Raw genomic sequence first — 7,767 nt, 5'->3', positions numbered from 1 at the left:
AACACATAAATTGACTTTTGACAATTGATGTATTTAATCACAAATGGATTTAAATAATTTTGGAATGATTTGTAAATGGACTATTGATGAACAGCAGTCAGTTTTGTCCTTTGAAAAGCTTTAAATTTACATTTAATTTCTCTTTTTTCTTTCTTTCAGAGGTTGAAACCCGACAAGAAAACACCAGAAAAAACCTGAGAACAAAAATCAACAAAAACAAAATCAAGCAGAAAATAAACACTGCACTGGCCCTTTATCCACTCCCTCACGTTCTTATGGGAAAAAAAGGACTTCTCGTCCACATTTCCATCCTGTTAGTGAAACCTTTTGCTTTTGGCAAATAAGAGGAAAAAAGAGAAAAAAAGCACTTTAGTTTATGTACATAAACAAATGAACTCCTGAAGAAAAAAAACACCCTAATGGTTCCTCTTTTTTATACATGAGTATCATTGTAAAATAAAATGAAAGCTGCAGATGTTATCATCTTATTTCTTCTCCACCTTCCACATCGTTAGAGCACATTTCCTCTACGCGACGCCCTCCCTATTTGAGATCCATACTCCTCCATACTTCCCTTCCCCTCCCCAGGGTATCCTGTTTTTTTCTTTTCTGTTTGCCAGAGGGACGCCATTAAAGATCAGCCTACCCAAGCCCCCCCCTCCCCCCTCCCACCCCTCCACAACGGCTGTTGTCTTGTGCCTTGATGTAGAACAATTTACATGAACATGATTGTACAGTTCTGTTTCGAGACGATAATGAAGAGCCGAGCGAGGATGGAAGAGAACGAAGACAGATTAATATTGTAAACAATATTGTGAAAATCAAATTTCAGCCAGATTAAAATGTATTTTAGATACACTCGGGTTTGGGGTACTTGTGTTGTTCTTCAAAGGTTTTCAAGCATTTAGGAGCAGAAAGAGGTTGAAGGACGATCATCTTATATTTGTACATCAATTGCTGGAATATTGATTAACAATGTCAATAAATTATAAATGATATGGCATTTATGAACCTCAAGTAAATATCAATTTATTTGTCAGAAATATGACAATATTTCCCAGTAACAAACACACTGTGTAGCACACACCTGTAATTTGGCAAAACATCCTAAAAAACAAATCCACACTCATATTCTGCACAGTTTGGGTCACTTTGTATGCAGCGGCAGTCTGCAGGTGTAAACACATCAGTTTTATTGGGAGTATTTTCTGACTGACACCACAGCGGCATGGATATATTGAGATACATGATGATACAATACAATAAACTGCATGGGTCATTGCTTAATAAAAGGCAGCCAAACCTGCAGTCAGACTTGTTCTTCTTTAGCTCCGGTGGAGGTAAATGCAACACCACAATTTATAATCAGAATCGGTGCAGACGGACACTTAGATAAGAATTCATCCAAAGCAAAAAATATTCTGCGAGAGATTGTCCTTTCGGCATCAGTGCGGAGAAATCAACATTCACAAGCTGCACTTCGACCAGCTGACAGATTTATTAACTGAACATTTTGGGGTTCTCTTGATTTTACAGCAGCACTCCGACAGGGGGCAACATAATTATCTCAAGTCAAGTTCCAGTGGAGCTCTGCAGAGTCTCACAGGTTGGACTCAAGTTACGAAAAACATAAAAAAACAAGTCTCCACCGGTGATAAATGAGAACTCTTGGTCAACCGCATCAACAGGTGCTCTGAGGCAGGCAGAGATTTACATTTTGTTAATTTGCACACATGATAATCTAAAAGGAGGAAGAACATCTAAAAAAGTGAAAGTGACAAAGACATGTGATTCCATAAGGTGAGACAATGACCTGTTGAACTCTCATCATGTAGGTGTATCTCAAACAGAAGTGTTCAACCAGTGCGTCATAACAAGGACATGTGGTTTTGATGGGTGAGTTGATTAATGAGAAGTCCCACACTTACAAAAACAAATCTTCAGCTCCGTTGGCTTCCAGTTGAGGATAGAGCGCCCCAGATCTGACTTAATTAAAAATGGCAGAGGCCCTACCTTGAGACTTACTTTAATTAAGAACTCCATAATCACAATACCAGAGCTAGCTGAACCTTTAGAGATTTAAAGCCATGAAGGATAAGGTTCCTATTATGTGGAATAAACTGCCTCTTGTAATTAAGGAGGTGCAGAACCCACAAGCCTTTAATTAAGGAAACGAGGCTGATAGATAAGGACATGGTCATTTAAATACACTGAAATCAGTTTTTTTTTGTAAAAGGACACAATAAACATATACATCATATATTATTTATTGTTCTTTCAGTGTTTATCTCTAAGTGGATTGTTTTGTTTGGATGAGGTCACATGTTTCCCGCTCCATCGAGTTGTGGAGAGGATGAACTGATGAAACAACAGGAACCAGGATGGAAATTAGTCCTGGACTTTGTCGTGTTATCGTTGACAATGTCTTGTATTTTCAGTATTTAAAATTTTGACAAATAAACTAAACTAAAAACGTTTATGCTGCTGCTGAAACACATAATACCTTCTAGGAACAAAAAAACGTAACAGTTTTCAGCTCAAACTGCAGAAATCCATGTAAAATGTCATTTTCTTGTCTTTTCTTTTAAAAGTAGCACTGAGGTCCCTTCGAGGGACGGTTTCAATTTTTATATCATCTGCTCAAACCAGCCATCACACTGGTTGAACTGGGCAGCTCTTCGGTGGATTACTTACTGAGTGAAATGTATTACTTCAGGAAACTTTGAGTAAAGGTTACAAGAAAAAAAGAAAAAAAACAATGAAAAAAAGGTCATTAGTGAAAAATAACATGAACATGAATCTTGGGGTATTTAGAAAATGAATTTCACATAAATCATGTTAATTGCACAAACAATGTTGATATTATTTTTGAGTAATGACCTTTCTTTTATTTTTCTTTTGTTTGTGGTTTTCGTGTAACCTACACTCAAAGGTTACTGTAGCAGTTCAGATGCATTTTTATAATATTTACAATAGAAAGGCATAATTACTGTCGTCGCCAACAACAACATTACCCGTCTGTATTTAAGGTGCAGTGCTTCCAGAAAGAAATCTCTCACAGAGAGCTTAAAAAGTACTTAACAGCAAGGATAAATAAAGGTCGTTTCTTTTGGATGACAAACACGGGATGTAAGTATGGAAATTGAGGGCATAATGAGCTCATTCAATAAGGGTGAAATTGAAAAACAGGATGCAGTCGATCCTATTTGGGTTGCACGGATGAATGCCGAGTGGGCACCGGAGCAAATAGATGGCATTTTGTCACAGTGTGCTCAAAGAACCAAGGTTTTTGTAAAACATCTCATTTTGTTCAGATGAATTGCACCATCAACACCATCATCAAATGATTGGTTATAAAGCCAAGTGTTCAACTGGATGACTTATTGATTCACAGATGAGAAGAAATGTATGAAAAAGATGTGAGCGGGAGCTTTAAAACCTTCATCTGCCAGTTGTTTTCACTCATCTCTCTCTGTCTTACTATCTGTCCGTCTGTCTGGAGTCTTGCTAGAATCCACATGGAAACTTTTCCTGCATGACTGAGGGAAAAAATACCCCCCCCCCCCCCCCCCCCCCCTCCCCCTCACTTCTGATAATTGAGGGGAACGGGAGGTTGAGGACTGATTTGTGGGTCGGTTTGGTTTTGAGCCTCTTTCTCAGCAATAATCTAACAATCCCACTATGCCAATGAGAATAGCAGTCCTAATGGCACACAGCTGCTTTGAATGGGGCCCTTCCAGTTGAAAATTAGATGGTTCGTCTTCTCCACATAGAAGACGTGTCGCTCGTCCAGTTCCCAGAAACCTACACCACAAATGGATTTCAAAACCTGAGGCTTTGGTAAGTGCTTCTTTTCAATGTTTTAAAGGATGACTTTCACATTTTGGGAAATAGAGATCTTGAGTCATGATGTCATATCCAGACTGGCCTGCACCCCACTAGCTTCTTTAAATCAATGCAATCTCTCAGTGAGTGTTTCTTTAAAGGTACAATATACAGGATGGAGTATTCACTGTTTGCAATGTAAAGATAAAGTGACTTGAGCAGAGAATAAAGTCACTCTCCCTCTGTGTGTTATAACCTGAGTCCTTTCTACAGCCTCTCGACTCGCTTACTCTCCAACCATGACATTTAATAGGGCTTATGGGAAATGGTGTTCATTAATGGCAGCTGAATAGAGGAATGTAGAACAAACAGTGATATTTCTATATTAAAATGACGGTCCTTATCTAAATATATTGAGTAAAGCACCGATGGATTAGTAGGATATACTAATTAGTTAAGAGCTGGAGGACATGGTGGCTAATTTTGTTTACCTTTTGTCAAAGCCAGGCTAGTCGTTTCCCCCTGCTTCCAGTTTTTATGCTAAGCTAAGCTAACGATCTTCTGGTTCTAGCTTCCTATTTAGCGTACAAACTTAAGAGTGGCATCAATCTTCTCACCTAAGCCTTGGCAGCAAAGCGAATATGCTTATTTTACCAAAATGTAACTAGTTTAGTAAAGACTGGGGTCTCGTTGAGAATTACCTTTACACAGAGCACTGTGCCTCTAAATGTGCTTCAATGCACTACGCTGCTGCATTTGCAAGGAAATGAAGTGAAATTAGGGAGGAAATTAGCTGTTTACATTCAGTTTTAAGCTAAAGCTAATATTTATTGACTCTACATCAGGGGTGTCAAACTCATTTTCACTCCGGGCCACATCAGTGTCATGGTCGCCCTCAAAGGGCCGGTTGTAAATGTAAGACTGTATAACTGTAACTACTCCCTAACATATTGGTAAATAACTCTTTCTGCATTTGATTAGTTTATTCAAGTGTTAAAATATTGTACATGCAGTTATATAAATGAAAAATTATATTTAAACACATTTCTGTTATTATAACTTAAATCATTTTAATTTAGGGTTAAGAAACCCACATTACTCTATCAAAGATCAAACTATTAAAGAAAATAACAAAGACAAATATCATCAAACACAAGTTATTACATTAACTTTGTTCAAAGCTATTTTTGTCACCTCTCTGCATCACTAATGTCCCCGTCGTCGTCCCGTGCATGGCAGCTACATCCAAGAGCTCCTCACTGAGAGTCAGGTCTTATAAACATGGATAGATGAGCTGTGTCCGTGTTGTCTGTGCTTTCATCAACAGCTAATGAAGAAGACGAGTACCTGCTCATCTCTTAGCTAGCTGTGTTGTTAGATTGCTGCTAGTTCCTGAACTCGGTCTGCGATGGTGTTTCTTCACAAACTGACATTTGTAAAAGTCTGTATCTGGTCGGAGCTCACCTGCTCACACACCTTTAGCAGCACTGGGCTGTAGCTTCTGTAAATATATTCTGCTGTGATTGCACTCTGCCTTTTAATTCTTGGACAATTTGATGTTTTTCTTGGAGGCTAAATTTAGCTCCGTGTTTGGTGTCAAAATGCCGACGTGAATTATATTCCTTCATCACCGACATGCATCATAACACAGAAGACAGACCCGTTTTTCTCCTTGAAGAACAAACATGTATTCACTTTCCCATCTTAAATTACGTTTTCTTCCCTCTGCATCAATTTTTCTCTTCGTGGACATTTTGGGATTATTTGTCGATCTTTTTCAACTCAATCACTTGGAAAACCTCTTTACGGGCTGTTGCCTCTCCTGTCCACCTGTTGTGATAGTTTTAATGTTGGTACACAGACAACATGCTGTCTCATAATTTCAACGTTCTATCTCATAATTTCGACCATGGGGATATTTTTATTTTCAAGTCTAACTTTTTATTTCTTTTCCAAAATAATTTTTTAATTTTTTTTTAATTTTTTTTTTTTTGCTGGCGGATTCGCGGGCCACATTAAATGACGTGGCGGGCCGGATTCGGCCCGCGGGCCTTGAGTTTGACACGTGTGCTCTACATAGTGTAACATGCCCTTATGTGCACTTGGGAGTGCTGCGGAGCCGCCCCCTTCACATAATCACGTGATAATTATTCACTCAAGAATACAAAGCAATATTAACTGCAGCAACACAGACCAGCTGAGTCTCGCTCATAATGGGAACCAGCCGACCGCCGTTTATATTTCCATTTTCCTTTCTCATTTTTAAAGCTCCCAATTTTTCCATAAGGTAGTCATTTCCAAGGCCGATGTGAAACCAGACACCCCGGAGCTCTCGTGGTAAAGGTCCAGAAACAACATCAGGCCGGCCCGACATCCTCTCACCTTCCCAATTCCCCTTTCCGTCTTGTGCGACTGTTGCTGGGAAGGTAAACACCTTTTCACCGTGTCAGAAATGGGATTTCACTCTGCTGCCATTGCAGTTCCTTCATCTCCCCCTTATTTCTGTCCCTCCCTCTCTTCGTTCTTCATCTCCCCTCCCTCCCTTTGCTGCCACATCTGGAACCCAGCTCCTCATTTATTTATGTGGTCTGGGTTGCTTTTTTTTCAGTCTTCTTTAAAAGTCCTTTACCTTGTCTTGTTGGCAGTTTCTCTCCATCTGATGAGGTCTGCAATTACATCTCGCCATAACTGGTCACTCTGCAATTACATGCCCCACCACAGAATCTTTCTCTCCCTCCTCTGAGCAGCACCGCCGCTTAAATGGCAGACCGAAATAGAATAGTTTCATGTCTGTTTGGAAGGCGTCCCAGCTGAAACTGTGCTCCGCTGCTTGACTGACAGTGGGATGTGGGCTTTTTCTCCCCAAGAAAACCCTTTAAGGCCAGTCACGTTCAGACTCTGAGCAGTCCCACTCCAGCGGGCTTTGGTGGTGGTTGGCCCAGCTGGGCTCCAAAGACGAGAAACAGAGCGAGACAAAGTTAGAGCGAGTGAAAGAGAGGACAGAGACAGACGGGTTTGCAGTGAAGAAGACAAGAACCTCAAGCTGCTACTATGAGCCCTCCTGGGAACACTTAACCTTTCAGTCGCTGACCGGGTAAGTTTGACAACCGCTTCAATCCAATCTCAACTTCTGGGAATGTTGGAATGATGCTGAACTTTGAGCCTTTTCATGAACTTTTAGAACACTTAGATAATACGGTTTGTCAGATAACTTGTGCAGCATGTAGAAACGTCTTCAGCAGCAATGCAGTTGTCCACTTGGTTGACAGAGTACTTTCCTATTGGCGATGCAGTGGTTATTGTGCAAGGTGCCTGCATCGCTTTCAAACTCCCCACATTTAAATGGGTGGCAATTAACAGATGTCAAAGCCTTTTTTTCCTCATAAAAGTGTTTTTGACCAACTTCCAAGTCTGCTTTAATGCATCACGGAAACCTTGAAGGTTTTCTTAAGATGTCAATAGCATTTTAACTTAAAAGCTTCTGATTTAAAAGGGCAGCGGTATTGATCATTTGTACCCCCAGATTCTTTAAGGGAAGTATGAACCACTCTGGACACTGATCTTGGTTGAATTTAAGAAGTTTTAGATTTTTTACAATGTAATCCTTGCCAAAAAAAATTCCATCTATAAGTGCCAAGTCTTAAGCAATTCAAGTACGCCCTACACTAATGTCAGTATTGCAATTAGAAAGGTAATGCACTAAAATAACTGTCAAAAGTTATCAGGTTTGAGGTCCATTTGGGTTTAAGAGTTTTAGATAATTACAGGGTAAAAAAAATAAAAAAAATAATAAAGTGTTAATTGTGGAGGGTATGTAATCCAAAAACAGCTCAAGGTAAACTGAATTTGCTCAATTGAGCATGGTTTCACACGGGACACGACAGCGGTCTCCTGGGTGAAAGTCCTGTGTCTGTTTGAGCTTTCCATAACACCCACCTTAAT

Source organism: Anarhichas minor, unplaced genomic scaffold, assembly GCF_050575085.1.
Source record: "Anarhichas minor isolate MPS153535 unplaced genomic scaffold, ASM5057508v1 ptg000011l, whole genome shotgun sequence".
Lineage (NCBI taxonomy): Eukaryota > Metazoa > Chordata > Actinopteri > Perciformes > Anarhichadidae > Anarhichas > Anarhichas minor.
The sequence above is the reverse complement of the archived record's forward strand: the minus strand, read 5'-3'. Positions refer to the sequence as shown.